This window comes from Oncorhynchus mykiss, chromosome 1, assembly GCF_057628025.1.
Source record: "Oncorhynchus mykiss isolate SJ-2025 chromosome 1, ASM5762802v1, whole genome shotgun sequence".
Taxonomy (NCBI): domain Eukaryota; kingdom Metazoa; phylum Chordata; class Actinopteri; order Salmoniformes; family Salmonidae; genus Oncorhynchus; species Oncorhynchus mykiss.
In genome coordinates this window covers 78,233,698-78,251,784 of record NC_143022.1, presented here as the reverse complement: position 1 = coordinate 78,251,784, position 18,087 = coordinate 78,233,698, and the positions used below count along the sequence as shown (strand labels likewise).

The window sequence follows — 18,087 nt, the reverse complement described above, 5'->3', positions numbered from 1 at the left end:
GATTCCGTGTGTGATGCGTCTGCCTGGGGGAGGGGGGGGGGGGGGGGGGGACACTCTTTTCATATCTGAATACATAAAGGCCAGGGATACGTGAGGGGAAGTTCAACCCCCAACAGGGAGGATGGATAGAGGTAGGGAGGGGTGAAACAGAGGGTATGGGGGGGAGGAGAGACTATTCTCAGTTAAGCACACAAATAATCCTAGTAGGAATATGTAGGATAGAGAAAGGCAGAAACGTAAATGAACAGGCAAATTTAGCAACCTTGAAATCAAAACATTCCCACTCTAGACCAACCCAGAAAATACTTTAATAGGGCAAGGGAACAGAGGTCTGTTCATCCCAGTGTTTCCCCTTGAGAGGAGATGGCAGCGGGGGTATTAAGGCGTTACTGACAGGGCCTTTTCACCACAGGCCAGCACCAACAAACTTCATGACAATGCCCACAGGGGAGAGCAGATGTCCGTTGCCAGCAGCACATCTGCATACAGCCACAGTCCCCGCCCCTTCGACCCCTTCCACGCCCAGACAAAAGAACCCTCTCCCAAGGACCTTCCTTCCACTTGAGCCTCAAATGGGGAAAAAAGGATATCTTTTCATACCAATCCCTGCCAGGTCCTTTAACATGATAATGCCAAATTGTGAAGTAGGGGGAATGGAGAGTCCAATCAGGCTCATGTTGGTTTGCACCTATACCACAGTAATCACTGTATGAGGAGTCTGAATTCCGCACATTATTGGTTTTCAGTGATTATGTGGGATACGTTAGTAGAATCAATGACAAAAGCTGAATCCAGGGGACTTGGCAGAAGTGCTTCCATCTGTGATGTGTGCTGTAGATGCAAGCAATAAAGCTAAGAGTGGAAGGGAGAGACTACACTTGTAAACCTCAAGTTAATAAAAGTAAAGGGTGGAAGGGAGAGACTACACTTGTAAACCTCAAGTTAATAAAAGTAAAGGGTGGAAGGGAGAGACTACACTTGTAAACCTCAAGTTAATAAAAGTAAAGGGCTGCATGGTGGCATGGTATTATGAGACTGATGTTTTCATAAATATCTCTAACCATTTCATTAGATTAACTTTTTAAATCTAAATTACTCTTTTCTATCCATTGATATGTGAAATGATGTCTAAAATAGACTTCCTCAACGTGTTGAAATTAGCACTTACAGTTCAAATATAATTATTCTTCTGTCCTCTTATTCATCTATTTTTCTATTCAATCTTTTTGAAGAGTTCCAAAGACGGTTGTTTTGTTGGTATGAGAGACGGAAATGATATCATTATGCCTTCACCACTGTATTGTTTTTTCTTATCACAAAGATGTCCTCGGAACAGCCCACAATTCCCTCCCTCGTCCCTCCCGTTCCTGATGGCGCAGAGACACATGGGCACCGACGAGCGTCAAAGATAGCTTTCAAAACTACACCAGTGGCACAACAGAGGTTTTCGAAATCATTAGAAAATTATATTTCTTCCTACCTCGATTAGATGTTTATTGAGAGTTCAAACGGTGGCTTTAGGCGTCCGAAAATATCATCATGCGCTTTAAAATATCGCTTCCTATGTTGGATATTAATTAGGCTAATGATCCACCTTTAGATGCAACAAAAACTTAATCCTAGAGCAACGGGACCAATCTCAGTCGCATAAATAATTGATTCCTAATCTTGACTGTTGAGAGAAAGTAGCCTTTTCCTTTAAAATAGCCTATGCTTGAGATTGCGACACCGTTTATATGCGTGCACACTCCTTCCTATTCTTTCCCTCCTGCAAGAACTGAGAGAGGTGTGTATCAGTTTTCTTTTCTTTTTTTTCTCGAATTTTGAATGAGGCGGGGCTTTTGCCCATACAAACCAATGGCGCCCCACATGCGCCCGCCTCGCCTCCCAAACACACACACAGATCAGATGGGTCACCTGTCATTCAGTTAAGGATGGATACATTTCTAACAAATTTGAACATATTTTGTCAAATAGCTATAAAGACAATGCTCTAAATCTGTTTGATGATGTCATCCTCATTGGCCCTAAACCTTGCTTCTATGTAAGGGACTAGTATGGACATGTCTGCATCCCAACATACATTTATTTGGTTTTACACTAGAACCCATGGGAGACTCACTACTCTCTCCTTTCTCTCTTTTATGCCACCCCAGCTAACACAGCAATGGTGTTAAATCATCTGCATGGTCTCTCTCTACTGTGGTGTTTGTATGTGTGTGTGAGAGAGACCCAGCTCGCTGCTCCACTCATTGCCAGCAACTTGTAGGGCATCCACTGCAGCTGCAGTCATGTCCATGTCATGTTTTAAACATGCAATCTCTACAGTTTCCTGTCCATTTCTTTGGACTGACACTTTCTATATTGAAATAGAATTCTAGAACATTTGCAATGAAACCAAGCGGTTAAGAGTGTTGGTTTAGTAACCGAACGGTCACTGGTTTGAATCCCCGAGCCGACTAGGTGAAAAACCTGCCGATGTGCCCTTGAGCAAGGCACTTAACCTTAATTGCTCATGTAAGTCGTTCTGGATAAATGACTGAAATTTAAAATATGGTACGGCTGGTGGAGGGCATGATCAGTGAGGGACTTTGGTCCACTTACATTTGTGAAATACAGTGAGCTCAAATGAGTTTCCCTCCTTGACAGCTGCAGCAAGACATACCCTGACCAACCCCAGAGGCAGCAAGGAATCAGTCCTGCCAATAATGGAGGGAATGTAAGGGGTTAAAAGGGGAAATAAGAGCAGAGCAACCCCTGTGAACATTTGAACCACTGTGAATTTCAGCAGTGTCGTAACTTCATGACAGAGAGCAGTTGTGCATTAACCAATGGGCCTACATTACGGTGTTCTAGTACATTATTAGCATCACATTTCCCTTTAACATTTAAGAAAGGTGAAAAGGAAAGGTGAAACTGATACAAATGAAAACAATCAATGCTAGAACAGCATTTGTCCCCGACATCATCATATACTTTACACATCACTCAGCTACAATGTTTCTGCAGAGAGTGAGAGCGAGAGAGAGTCACAGAGAGAAATAGGAGCAACCCCCCACCCCCTTACCACCCTTCCTGCCTTAAAGGTCCAGTGCAGTCAAAAATGTCATTTGCCTTTGTTTTATTTCCACACTATGAGGTTGGATTTAGACAATCCTAGGTAACATTCTTTCTTGAGAAATAGCTCTTTGCTAAGAAGCTATTTTTGTTTCTTTTTGACCATTTTAATTGAAAACAATCACAGTGAGATACTTAATTGTTACTCAGAAATTATTTGACATTGAGATGAAAAAGGCTACCTGGGGCAGCAGGTAGCCAAGTGGCTAATTAGAGCGTTCGGCCAGTAACTGAAAGGTTGCTAGATCAAATCCCCGAGCTGACAAGGTAAAAAATCTGTTGTTCTGCCCCTGAACAAGGCAGTTAACCCACTGTTCCTATGCTGTCATTGTAAATAAGAATTGGTTCTAATTAACTGACTTGCCTGATTAAATAAAAATGGCTGCACTGGACCTTTAACAGCTGCTGCCTGTCCTGTCTAATTAGTCATGGAGTGTGGTGATGCTGCTAATTGTGTATTTACCCTTTAGGTGTGTAAGCCCGAGTCTGTCTGTCTGTCTGTCCCTCTGTGCTGCACACCACCGCTGTGCACTTCTGTCTGTCTGGGAACCATCCCAAACATTTAGGTTGATAAAACACACAGCAGAGCTGTCTCAAGGGGAGACAGAGCCTAATTATGTTTGTATTGAAAGGAGGAGGCACAGGTATGATTTTTTTTAAATTTAACTAGGCAAGTCAGTTAAGAACAAATACTTATTTACAGTGATGGCCTACCCTGGCCAAACCCAGACAACGCTGGGCCAATCGTGCACCGCCCTATGGGACTCCCAATCACGGCTGGTGGTGATACAGCCTGGATTTGAACCAGGGTGTCTGTAGTGACACCTCAAGCACTGGGATGCAGTGTATTAGACCGCTGCTTCATTCAGGAGCCCAAAGAGGGGAGAGGAGATGCTTGGTGCTTTAGTCAAAAGCAAGTTCAACCTATTGATAATTAGTTCCATTGCCACACCTAAATGACACCTAAATGAGAAAAACTGATGATGAATGTGCAATAATGTAGCACTTTATAAAAGGATGGCATGTGACATACATGATTAAATATGTAATAAATGTGTGCCTAAGTTCATTTACAATGCATGTCACAATGATTCATTATTACCATCTACTTTTAATTAAAGGAGTTGTTAAATAGAAGCATTTTAAGCAGTTTGATTATTTAAATTTGGTGTGGTTAGAATGTGCTAGCATTCCATAGACTGCAATGTAAAAATAGAAAGACTCAAAACGCCATGATTGTAGAATGAAACCATGAAAAGTAGTGCATCTAACCTGAGATCTGGTGTTTGGAGGGTGAATGAATGTAAACCCAATGCAAGTGTTCTGATACAGAAAAAGTGTTTCAAAACAGAAGCACTCTGAAACACCCAGTGGTTCTTCCAACTGACTATTGTTGTTTTTAAGAGAGTGTTGTGAAAACACTTTTGGGGATTTCAGTGCATGTAAAAGGCTGCATCAAAAAAAAATAATGATTTATTTTTGTCAGACTGGTTAAGAAATGCAAATGGTTTGTAGCCTAAATATTGATTGATGGTAAGGGCACATGGATAATATTTTTTGTGGAATTTCAACTTAATTTTCCAATGCTTTATTTAGACAGATTACAAACAGGAGGAGACAGAGAAGGAGTGAAAGTGGGAGTGGAATTGAACTTCTGGGGAAGTAAGATGGTACGATTAATTGGAATTTTACACACTCAACCACACAGCCACACTGTAGAAAAGTATTATGTGGTGAATTGAAATTGATTTAAAAATAATAAAACATGTAGTTAATAAAAAATGAATGCAAGTTGTTTCAGTGATTTGTTCATTTCATTTTACAAAATAAAATAAAAATCCAACTTAATATGCTACTCAAATGTCTATATTTTTTAGGATAAAAAGAGAACATTTTGTGATTGAACACATTGGAAGTCTGGTTTTAATCTCCTTCCTATCTTGACACATGGCTATGTTTTCAGAGGATTATGGGTAATTCAACATTTAGACTAAATTATTATAGGTGTAAGCCTCATGGATGCATAAACGATGAACGCATATCAAAACAGTCAGACAAAATAAAGTTTAAGGATGAGACAACCCGTTCCCACATTTTAAACTTTTATCCTGCAATGCTTAACGTAAAACCTCTAGTCACTACTTGTGGTTTGAGCACTGTGCTCAACAATACCTGACAAAATGGGTTAAACTGGCAAATGATCAGATACATAAACCAATGTTAAACATACTCCAGAAGAAGTGATCTAATTCTGCACTAGACAGGATTCAAAACACCATAAAAGTGTTTTCAACCTTTCCCGGTAGGGCTCCCAGTCCCTGGCAAGTTGTTTCACAACACTTGATTATAAGTGTAACAATACACCATGTCATGTTTCAAAACATCTCAGGATTATGTGTTTCCATACTGCATCAAAGTTAATGTTTCGTCTCCTTCAGACTGGTAGCAGCTCAGTTGTCACTAGTTTTGGGTGTAACAAAGCACCTAACTTTAACGGTGTGTACTTACCATGATTTCGCACAAGGATGATGCATTAAGAGAAAAAAACACCAGCATTTGACTTAAAAATCCCATGAGCTAAAACGAAAGCTCAAATAAATATTCAAAATCAGATCAACTATTGTTTCATATTGTTTCACACCCTATAAACAGCCTTATATGTGGAATATGAGGCTGTTTATCATGTCTCATAACCAGTGTGTGCTTTGTTGTTTACTATAGGGCCTACAGTAGGTAATACAGTATTTTGCTGGTGATGTGAGTAGAATAATATAATAAGTGTTCTTTCTCTCTCTCTTTTACACAGACCTCCTTAACGCTAGGAGACCAAGATCGATGCAGGGACAATGTTGTGAAATCAATGAACTAGTCATGATCGTTGTACTGATACACTCACGGAGAAACACAGCAGGGATGTTTAGATTAGTTCCAAGGCACTGAAGCACACACACAAACGCGCGCACACAAACGTGCACACACACACACACACGCGCGCACACACACGGACGACGCACACACGCAAGCACAATGCATGCACAAACACCCAAATAAAAAACTAAATATTTGGTGGTCAAAAGCTCTTTCTCCAATATCTGATATGTTAGCATATCTGTTCCTATCTCTATCAGTTAGAGTTGCTTTGGGGAAACAGGTGTTGAGTTGCGAACAGCCACGTGGAAAGAAGAAGAAAAGAAAGATGAATTGTTGTTGACAAAGATTTACACCAACGTGCTGCATCTGTCATCATTTGACAGAGCAAGGTAAACACACCATTCACCAGAACACTAAGCCCTACCCACAGGATCTGTAGTATGCGACTGCATATTTCTACGGATTACAAGGTTGTCTCCTTTTTTCTTTCCTCATGGCAGACATCTGAGTGTTTGACCTTTTTAAAATGCAAAACAATTCTCCAACTGGGAGAGCGAATGGGCGGCTCATGATTGTGGTAGTGCATTTGAGGGACTTAACTCACAGAGAGGGAGAGATATTTTATGACTTTCGAAGTCCTGACTTGGTTTTGGGAATACAATAACACCTTCAAGGGTTATATTTAATCTTTAAAGACAGGTTATTCTTATTCTGCTCCACACTTTACGTCATTTGAATGAATATTTTACCTCAAACCAAGGCTCCCTCTCCAGCTTTCATTGTGTTATCCTCTCCTTCTCCCTTTTTTCACACACAAAAAAGTGAAGCCTGCAGTCTATTCATTCTCTCCCCATATAGACTACTGATTTCAGAAGAACATTAAAAGTTCATAAAACGTCCTCTTTCTCAATCTCATTCCTAGTCTCTGCTTTTAAGAACTGTAGCTACATCAACATAATCAGTCATTTCTGAGGGCAGTCAGATCGGGTCTACCCATTTTCCCATGTATCTCTCCCCACTTCTAATGAAATAAGAACGATGAGGGAGTTATCTTTCAGTTTTACTTTACTTATGTGATTGGGTAAATCTCTGCCTTAACCTAACTCCCCTTCAGCAGCACATTACAGCCCCTCACACACAAACACCCACACACGCATGCAATATCACAAGGATTAACTCATGGGGAATCATTTAGATTCAAAAGTTGAACAGTATACAAATTATAAAAGTACCACCTACACACATGCATGTGAATGTGTGCTCGTGTGTGTGTGTCTGTGCGTCCGTCTGGTATGTACGTGTGTGTGCATCACATTTATATCTTGCTTTGAAGGTGCTCATTAGAGTCTAAACCCTACAGTCTGACATTAATACTCAATCCACATCTCTCAACATTCTCATTTAGACTGCACAATCTGGTGAGAAATGCACGCTTACGACACTCCTTGTTTTCTTGATTGGTTTCATGTCATGGTGTCTACTGCGTGAAAACTACTCTGACACTTTGAAAGAGCCTTCTAAGAGAATACCGACACATCCTCCTCCTTCCCACATGTTTCTCTCTTTTGTTTTCTTGCCAAATGTGCTGTGTTCCATAGCCCCTCTCCCAAAACAGCAACATGTTCATGCTCCGAAACTCTGACTGGGTTTTAATATTGCAGCTTTTGGCAGGAGTGTGAGAGTTCAGTTTACCCCTTAATGAGAGATCCAGTCTCTTTACGACTGTATTCCAGTAGATAAATACGTGTTGGAACAGGACAAGTGCTGTTTAAAGTGAGGGTATCCTATTACTTCACGATGATTTCCCACAATGCTGACTTCTAAAGAGCAGAGGTTCTGTGAATGGAGAACCAGATGAGAGAGGATATAATAACAATGTAGAAAATTGCAGTCCAATTGTTTTTGAAAGCAAGTTACATTTCATTTGAAATAAGATAATTGTCTCTCTCTGAGTTTTTCAAAGGAAGTCAGCCAGCTTAAAAGCTTGACTAATCAAAAAACATATTTGTTCAGGTTAATTGAACTGGTGCTGCTCAAATGAGGTAAACAACTCCAAGGACAAACACTCCCAAACTCCATTTGTCACATACAGCACAGGCATGGGATGTTGGCGGCACCTTAATTGGGGAGGACGGGCTTGTGGTAATAACTGGAGCGGTATCAGTGGAATGGTATCAAATACGTCAAACACATGTTTACCAAGTGTTGGATGCCATTCCATTTGCTCCGTTCTATCTATTATTATGAGCCGTCCTCCCCTCAGCAGCCTCCACTGCTCACAGGCAATATCAAGTAGGCCACTGAAGAAAACAATGTTGGAGATGGCTAAATGAAGAAGCTTTGTGCTACAAGCTGCCAACAGCACCTGACTTCTAATTAACCTGCCTACACCGGAGCATGTTGGACATTTTGATCTGAATGTTTGAGACACCTTTGCTTTGACATACATGCAGCAAACATCAGAGTAGGGGGCAGAGTTGTGCTGCATTCCTAATCTGTAAAACTGGATAGGTTTAACAGGCTTTGGTAATGGGATTAAATTGTTGTGAGGCAGGGGTTTACTGAGGAGGGAGAGTGGTTCGAGGGAAGTAGAAATCTTGAGGGGTCCTCTGTTGAATGAACACACGGAAATGGCAGGAAGCTATTGGCTGAACTAAGAAAAGCACAGTGAGGGAGAGGGTTTATCTACGATGATGTCAGGTCAATATGTGGGAAGACCATTGGCTAAGTTTTGCGGTGTGTGGGGGGATAGTTTTTTTTGTCAAGAATTGTTTTAGAAATATGATTTTGGAATAACATCTTGATGCATTTTTTTAAAGAATTTGTCAAAATGACTATAATAATAATAATAATAAAAACAAGCAATATCATTAGAAAGGATTCATTCAATAATTTGCAAATGATAATATACAGAAGTGAACACTAATGCATAGTTAATACGCATGTAATTACACATGCAATGTCATTTAGACATTCTCTATAACAAATCCTCTCAATCTTTGTCTAGCTGGACTGAGAATGGTCTGAGAATTACAGAGATTTCCCTGGTGTTGTGCAGGAAATCTCCATATTACAACGTTTTCCCATGTAGCGTTTGAATATCTTAATTAGTGTGGCATTGAGAATCTGTCTGATAATTACAGGCTGATTAAAGGCATAGGCCAAGCACTCAACGTGATGTACACACTCAAATGAACCGTCCCCATTCACCCTGATAAAAAGGATGCTGTTATTTGATTACAGCTAATTAAATGATTCACTGACTGACACAGTCTTCCCGCCTTTTGACATGTTTTCCATGTGCTGTGTGTTCGTGATGGATCAACCCATCCCATGTTTTTCTTTGTATATTCCCTCCTCAGGTTGTATATTAATCTAGCTATTTCACTAAACACAAGGTCATATTATCCTACACACAACCCACAGGTGATTTTGCATACACAACTACTTATTCATCACCTAAAAATGAAAGAGTGGACTTGTGAAAAACAAGTGTGTGTGATGTGGAGTAGGAGCCAGTGTTTTATCCTGCCTGGAGACAACACGCCAGACCAATCGGCTCTCCAATTGGGACATGAGGCAGCAGCTTGGACAAGACTACAGCTAACAAGCCCCACCACTACTCTGTGCAGTACACACACATGCACACACGGACACACACACTTCCGTGAGAGGCTAGCAATGTTACTGCCATATAGAGGTTAACTAGGGAGTTCTTATCTCGACTTGGCAAACTCCCTCCATGATCAGGACATTTGCAGGACATCTTATCCTCTGGTCCTCTGTAGGAATGAGATAGCTGGTACCTTTATCACCACAGCCTCTGGAAAGCTTAGGCACAGGGTAACAAGGATCTTTGGGTTGGCAGGGAATGCAGACTGACTGCCATGTCCTACAGAAAGTAGAGAGATAGACAGATCAGTTGGACCACGTAGCACTGCTGTTAAATTACATTTCTCTCTCTGCCTCTGAGTGGAGTGGGCTCTTTCTCATTTCAGCCTAAGATGAGAACTGTTTTTGTCTGGAGGTTGAGACTGTAATGAACCAGCCTGAGCAGAAATAAACACACATCTTAATGTGAGCTCATTGCATCAGTTCAAATTTGTTTCATTAGAGAGGGTGAGGGTGGCAGAGAAAGAGCAATAGAGAGAATGTATAAAAAGGGCAGGGAAGGACACAAAAATAGGGTGAGGTTGCAAAAGAGGTGGGGGAGAGGAGGAGGGGGTATTTTGCCATTAGTTATCTTGGAACCAGAGTAAACAGAAAACATTCGTAGGATGTTGTGTGAATTTGCCGAGCCATCTCCATGACAACTCTATTTTCCAGTCGCATCTTTAATGAATAGGTAATGGAAGAAATGCAAAGCGCAAAACTTCATTACTGCAACGGTCATCTGCAATAAAAGGGAATTACAGAGGCTGTCATTTGCCGAAATTGGCTTGCTGAATATTCGTCCGGCACAACATGAGGGTAAACTTGTGTTTAGGGGGACTGGGAGAAGGGCAGTATTGGAGCTCTTTGTTAATAATGTAGATGAGGGTACCTCTGAATAGGCAGCTAGTCCAGGTGGTGGTGGAGATAGTAGTATGAGGACACAGTGTAGCTTTTTCCAAACAGCCATTCACTAAGACTACGCAAATTTAATCCTTGACGAAACAGACGATTCCAGACAATATCAGCTGTTATTGAAATGTTTGACCAAGAATACTTTTTGTTGCAACATGTCTCTCTTTTTTCTATCCACATGGGCATATTTGTTTTTATGGGAAAAACTTGATAATTTTATGCTTTGTGTTCCAAGGACATCATCCAATCATATTATTACTAAAGGACCTTTGTTTTGCTGAACTCTTGACCCAAACATGCATGTTTCATTTTGTTGCCACCTTGCACTATGCTCCCTCGAGGCTGACCTATATTATCATGCTAATGTAACTTAGGGAGGATCACAAAAATTATTTTATATTTACAGATCAAAATCGGAGGGAGGTATAGGATGAGGGAAAGTGCTTTACAATAACATGAAGGCCACCTTCGTTTGCTTTAGCACCTTCCTGCAGGGAGGGATACAGGAACTTTGGTTGTCTGGCAATCTTCCGGTCCTTATCAAAGCCTTTTCTCTCCAGCAGGTGCAGAACCTCTCAACTCGTCACATCAAAGAGACACACCTGCAAATAAATAACAGCAAACAGACACGGTGGATCGGGGCAAGGGCCTCCAGTAACAAAGAGGTACGATTCATTTCAAAGTGTCTAATTTAATATTCATCAAGGTACGCTTTGGTGGTTGAAAGCTTGTTTACTGAATTGTGTCTTTTGTCTGTGAGAGACAGTGATTGGAAGTCTGATACGCCAGCTGGCATCTGTTTGCACTTGTTGGTCCATATTTACACATCACAGTGTGAACACAAACATGCACAAACACACAGAAACGCACAAATACTCAGTAACACACGCACATACACAAATGCATACAAACATGGTATGGATGGACCACATAGGGCTTGTTCGACATTGCAGCCGACAGACTGCCTGATCTGCAGATCACCTTACATCATAAATAACTGCTCATTATTATTAGTAAATCAGTAAGTCAGTCACCATTTACCCACAATGCATAATGGATTTGATCCTCTCGAACAGGTCCTTTGAGTATGGGTTCTTTCACTTATCATGGTTATGATGGGGGAATGGGTTTTGCTGTGTTTTGTAGAGTTAGGGTGGGTGGGTGGGGGGGGTTGTTCTTGACCTCTCTGCGAACTGAATAAATTACGACGCTGTTGCCACAGAGATTTAAAATACGTCACTACGTCGGGACAGAGGGTGGGTGGAGTGGGCAGAGGAAACAAAAACAAATCTACCTACAAATATACAGACTGAGAAAGGGGTCAAGTCATCTATAATTGAGTTCATGGTTCTCAATGTGTTACCCTGTGAGTTCTTCCTCCTCTATGAAGGGTGTGTGTGTGTGTGTGTGGGGGGGTTATTGCTTTTCTATTATTTCTCTATTTTCTTTCTCTCTGATTGGTTGGGAAGGGCCTGTTGTTTACAAATACAATTTGATTTGATTTTATGTTGAGCTGCTTGAGGCTGGGGCGTGGTGCACAGTCAATTAATGGAACAGGCATGTTGTGGTGAAGCCAAGACCAGCACTATAGCCTCACTATCCAGCAGGTGCAGGCAGAAAATACAGTCCAAAGTAACTCACAGACAGATGGACAGACTGACCGCCAGACAGAGAGGTGCAGGTGTTACTTTGTAAGCAGCACCTGCTTCTCAATATGGCTAAAGGCTCCTCTTCATGAATACTGTACAATTCTCTCACCAAGCATTAATACAGTCACACAATCTACCGGTTCATAACTTTCATCAATCAAAAAAAGGCCACAGAAACCCTGATACCACCTCTACTCTTCTTCCCTTATCCAAATTCAGTTCAACTGCCTCTGTAAGATAAGATATGTGATGGTGATTTGATGGTGCCTATGAATTGCGATTCCAGGTGGATACATCTTTGCCTTTCCTTACATTACTGCATTGTTGAGTAATATTTTTAGCAAGTCTCCCATAGGGTGGAAGATAAAAGATAAGAGGACGATCTTAGATAGAAGACAGATGACTAACTCTTTCTCTGCTCCTGTGGTTACTGAACACATGTTCTGTCAATCCACCGTCTCCAGCCACAAACCTACTAACTGTGAGAGAATGGATGGTTCAAAAGGTCAGCTCATTGTCTAATTCATCTCTTCTATAAATACTGCATGATCTAACAGTGAAGTAAAGGTCAGGCAAGATAGAGACCCCGGAGAGAAAGAAAAAAATGAACAACAATCTCCCTGTAGAGTGCTCATTGAAAGAGAGCAGCTGCTCCCCAGCCCACCTCTCTCTCTCTCTCTCTTTGCCCGCATAGAGAATATACAGACATCCCAAGCAGGTGTTCTCCTTGCCTTACACCCGACCCTCCCTCCTCTCCCCAGTACAGTCGGCCATGTCCTCTTTAAGTGGTTACAGTGAAACAGATTGCTGCTGAGGGGTATCTGCCAGCCGTTGGGACATGTTGTAGCATGTCTAATAGACTTCATCAAGCTCCCTTCCATGCAGATGCTCTAATTTGCCCGTCTCTGACATGAAGTACAAACCAGATTTCTTTCCCAAGACTGGGTCCCGACAGGTGACGTCTTTCTTGATGAGGTCATGCACAACATAACAGATAACTACTGTACTTGTCAGACCATAACCATTACTCATACAGAGCTGCCATCTGCTGGAGATATTGTGAATATAGCCACGAATTCTAATTTAATTATTAAATGAAATCATACTCTACCTTAACCACAATGTATTTAAAAATGCATTGGTGAAATGCATGAAAAATAATGCTATTAAACATTTGCATTCAAAGTATAACTTTTGAATGTATATAAACAAAGTGCATATAAATGTAATAATTCAAAACTAATACAATCTGAACAACATAATAATAGAATATTGCACCATCAAAGAAAAATAAATAACAATGTGCAAAACTGCAGCACCCCACTTAAAACATTAAACTGGTCCCTCTTTTCTCTCTCTTCTTTATTGTCATGTTATAACCAGCAGCACACAGCAATGCTGGCCATATTTAGCTTTTATGAGATATTTGCATTCAGAAATGCAAGCTGCCTCACTTTCGAGGGGCTGATGCGGTTTCTTCCCTCAGTAATTATTTGTTCCGTTTCCGAGAAGACCCTCTCAGAGGGAACGGATGTGGCCACTATGCAGAGTCTCCCTGTCATGACTTTAGTAAGCCGTGGGTAGCCTTGTTCTTCCACCAGCTCAGAGGATCTGCAGATCTTTGGAGGAGGGGCTCCTCCAAATCGGATCGGCGCTCCATTATGGCATATGCTGAGGGATTCCATCAATCTGCATCCCCAGTTGCTCTCTCGTCAAACAGCATCCAAACAGCAGACGTTTGTGGCACTACTGCTGGTGCTTCTAATCCATCTGATCCCTCTTCTTCCTGTTGCCCTGGTGCCTGAGCCAGCTGACTGCTGGGGCTGTCCCTCCCTGCTGCTGAGGTTATTCTTTGAAGAGCCTCATCAATCGCTCTGGCATCAGTGAAGGCTAACTTCTTAAACCTGTGGGTCAAGTGCAGCCGTTTCTGATAGCACGTGATTATATTCCATTCTGTGGATTCTGTCCATTGATGAACATAGGGTGTCCATCAACTCTGTCACATGTCCTGTGGTTAAATTTGCTTCTCTCTGGCAGCTGGCTGTGATTCCCTGCAGACTCTTACACAGAGTATAATTTTTGAGGCTGTCACATAGCTGAAAAGAGAGAGCAGTAACTTATGACTTCAAGTTCATGTTTTGTCTACTGATACTACATTCTCATGTACTGCTCATATACATATATACTACTGGATTAAATAATGATGTAGTAATAACTGCTTGCCGTACCTCTCTCCACTGATCTCCACAGTGACCTGCTCAAAGGGTTCCAGGACTCTGCACACTTCCTCCACCACCTCCCATTCCTCTTCGGTCAGAGCATCAACAGGTGTATTGACAATGGCCAGGGTAGAGATGATGGCATCCTTTGACTGAAGAAACCGCTTCAACCTATAAAATGTTGAATTCCACCTTGTAGTGCAGTCTTGTTTAGGCCTCAGCACAGGCATCCCCATCTGGCGTTGTGTAGACTTTAGTTTTTCAGCACCTACTGTGCTCCTGTGGAAGTTTTCCACAGCTGCTTTCACTTTGGCCACAGTGGGCTTCATCACCTTCAGAGCATCTCTTAATCAGGTTGATTGTGTGGGCAAGACATGGATGATGAGTCCATTATAATTTTTTTATGGCTTTGGTTATGTTAGCTGCATTGTCACTTTTCCATCTACTTGCCATTCTCTGGCCACTCTCAACAGTTCCTCTGCCAAGTTCTCTGAGGTGTGTCTGTCGCTGAACTCAAAGCAGTCCAGAAGACAGCTAGACATCAAATATTTTCAATTAAGTGACATGTAACCGACATGTAAGTGGTTACCCTTTGACGTCCAGCAGTCAGTGGTAAGGCAAACTGCAGTAGCTTTTTGGACTCTTTCCCGCACTGAAGCCTGTGTGCTCTCGTACAGTTGTGGAATAAGTGATTATGAATGGGTTTTCCTGCTTGGAGTTGTGTACATTGGATTTAGACTATTGCTATAATTTCTAAAAGCTGTCCTCCACGATCGAAAATGTATGTAAATCGGTGGCAATCATTTTAGCCAATGCGATATCAATTTGGCCTTGTTTTGCTACATAGACTTTGTCATAAACTGGTCCATAGAAGACTGCGTTGCTGTGGGTCGCGGAGTAGGCCTACTTGACTTGACGTGTGGAGATGTTGGCTCCACCACTATCACTAGCAGGCCCGCTAGTTTCTCGAAGCTCCGCTACAGCTAGCTTCACAGTTGGGTGCACAGTTCGCATATGCCGGTGTAGGTTGTGCGTAGAACCGGCTTTATGAGATTTTGTTTTGGCAAATTCTACACTGTGCTCTAACATTGCCTACATTATTAAAATGCACCCAAATGCTACTGTGCTTCCGACTCATTTTCCAGCTGTTGTTTTCACAGCTGTCCTTCCTCTCTCCTCGGCTGTTAGGTGTGTGACTGTGAGTGAGTTGGCTCCGCCCTCCCTCACGCATCTTTGGTTCATTGGTTGACACTGCGTGTCTGTTTGACAGGAACAACAGGTGAGGCTGTTAGTCTGAGCAGACAGAACGAATGTGTGTGCTTGAGCATTTAGGCCTATATTATTTTATTTATTTTTATTTTATTTGTTAATTCTATGTATTTAAATATTTTGATTATTCATATCTTTTTTTACATTTATAGATTCGGCTCTTCTGATATGCGAGCCGGTTCCCAACGTTCACCTACGAACGACCCATCACTACTCTGTAGGCGCAGTACGGAAGACAGAGCAAAACACCTGCAGGCACGCAATCACACACACACACATTGCACCTCAATCATGTTTGCTATTCAGCTGGTGTAAGTGCCTCAGATGGATTGTGGCAGTATCAATTCGACAAAGTTCTAAATTAAAAGCTTGCATTTTATTGGTGAATCTTTTATCAGTAGAGGAATATAATGCCATAATGTCTACTCAGTGTCTTCTTTTGTCTTTTATACATCACATCTAATAATCTTTCTCATTTATGACGTGATTGATTTACATGTTTTTTTTATCTACTTCATTAAATCCTATGATGAATGGTGTACTTTAGATGGCCCTTCATCACATAATTAATCTGGACTTGATGAATTACTGAGGAACAAAAGGGATGGATGGTAGTCTGATCTGTATTCCAGTAAGAACCCAGTTCTTAAGAGAAATGTATAATACAATTCAACATCTCCGTATCTCAATGTTTACATTTTTCATTTGCACTTGTAAGACTATCAATATGTGTTGCTTTCAGATTTCCTAAAGAAGAGTATCTGGATAATATGGTTTATTTATCTGATGCCTGCTATGGTAGGAGTATCTGGAAGGCTTGGACGAGGAGGAACAGTTGGAAGCTGCCAGCACTCCAAGGGACACAGGACGGTCCTCATCATGCCTCCCGAACCACAAAGTGCTCTCCTGCCTGGGCAGCAGCTGCCACAGTGGACCTCTCCAGATGGTTCCTGGGAAACGCCTGCTGGTGGTGCCCTCTGTGTCCTGGCTGTCCTGTTAGTGTGTCTGATAGGCTGAGAAGTCTTCCCTCGTCTTCCCCACGCCATGCACACTTCCAAAGATGATGTCTTTGTAGTGGCTGCTTTATCCCAATTTACTTCAATTCATTTTAAACTAGTTAGGTACAGTTTAATTTAAAGGTCCAGTGCAATCAAAAACTGGAGTTTTTGTTTTATATATATTTCCACACTATGAGGGAGGAATAATACTGTGAAAGTGTGACATTACCAGGAAATGTGTTAATAAACCAATAACATAGGGAGTTCCAAACCTCTCTGCCAATAACATTGATGTTTTCCCCTCCACTCAGACTACTACCAGACAGTCCTAGCATTTTAATTGAAAACAACCACAGTAAGGTAGGCTACATAATTCTTACCCAGAAATGATTTGATATTGAGATAAAAACGTCTGCATTGGCCCTTCCAATTGTTTAACTGGGGGAAAGGGAATACGAAAATAAAGGAATAATTAATGTTGCTAAAGATAAGTCAGGGTAAAGAATAGACAAATAAAATAATAGAACATAAGATAATGAATAGAAAGTTATTCAATTTGTCTAGCCTTTTCTGGAAATTCACTGGAAGTAAACTTCTAGAAGGAAATGGCATATCCGGGTCAGAAGTAAACAAATATGAAGGTAGCAGCAACTAACAAGACCCAGGGTACATTGGTTGCAACATCACAACCGACATGTTCTATCAATCTAAAAGTCCAACCCAAACCAGTATTCTTGTATATGTGTTTGTCTAAATCCAATTATATCAAATACTGTATTATATCATGTTGTATTAGAAGCGACGTATCCTTCATAGCTTAATTTGGAGTTTGGCTCAATTGGATAATATATATTTTTTTCACCCGGAAGCTCTCTCGCTACTTTGAACAGACATTATAAAAGCAGGATACAAGAATCACAGCATGAAATAAATGGCGAAACGTGTAACGCTCCGCCCAGCAGACTTTCGACCAATCGCGTTTACGTTGTTATGCTGCTAATCGTCAATCTGGGTATGATTCGAGAAACCTATTTTCCTCGAAAGCACGTAATGACACGAGTTTAACGATATTACAAAGGACAAGTTCATCTCAAATCCTGGAAAATATTTGTAATTCTGAGCTTCTTGTTCACGTAATTCATGCTCATGTTGGGTTTTTATGCTAGCACTCAATTAACTCCTTGAAGAAGAGACCGTCTTCTCCGAGTGTACCCAGAATGCGCCGCGCGGCCTTTTGACGACGTACGGGAAACGTGCACAGTGTCCTGAAATATGATCCCAATAGTTTCCAATCTCCTCAAAAGTATCCCTGCTCTGACGTCTAGCATTACCAGAGAGGAAGAGGCGAAACTGGGAACAAAATATAAATACTTATTTTCCACCATAATTTGCAAATAA

The 18,087-nt window shown here is 41.3% G+C and overlaps 1 protein-coding gene across 12 annotated transcripts in view; it reads right to left on the bottom strand.

The window, feature by feature from the left end:
- The window catches only part of LOC110529380 (C-terminal-binding protein 2), a 129,904-nt gene that overhangs the window by 110,183 nt on the left and 1,634 nt on the right, over positions 1-18,087 (bottom strand). For 3 of the 12 annotated variants that reach the window (XR_016497224.1, XM_090240802.1, XM_090240792.1), the window contains exons 2-3: positions 11,021-11,156; positions 9,795-9,880 (exon numbers count right to left, since the gene is read on the bottom strand). The exons of 3 other annotated variants lie outside the window; for them this stretch is intronic. The gene's annotated coding sequence lies outside the window, so the exon portion shown is untranslated. Of the gene's footprint in view, positions 1-1,480; positions 1,815-9,794; positions 9,881-11,020; positions 11,157-18,087 lie in introns of those variants that run through there. 6 more of the 12 variants (XR_016497226.1, XM_090240811.1, XM_036985346.2 and 3 more) reach the window with 3 other exon arrangements.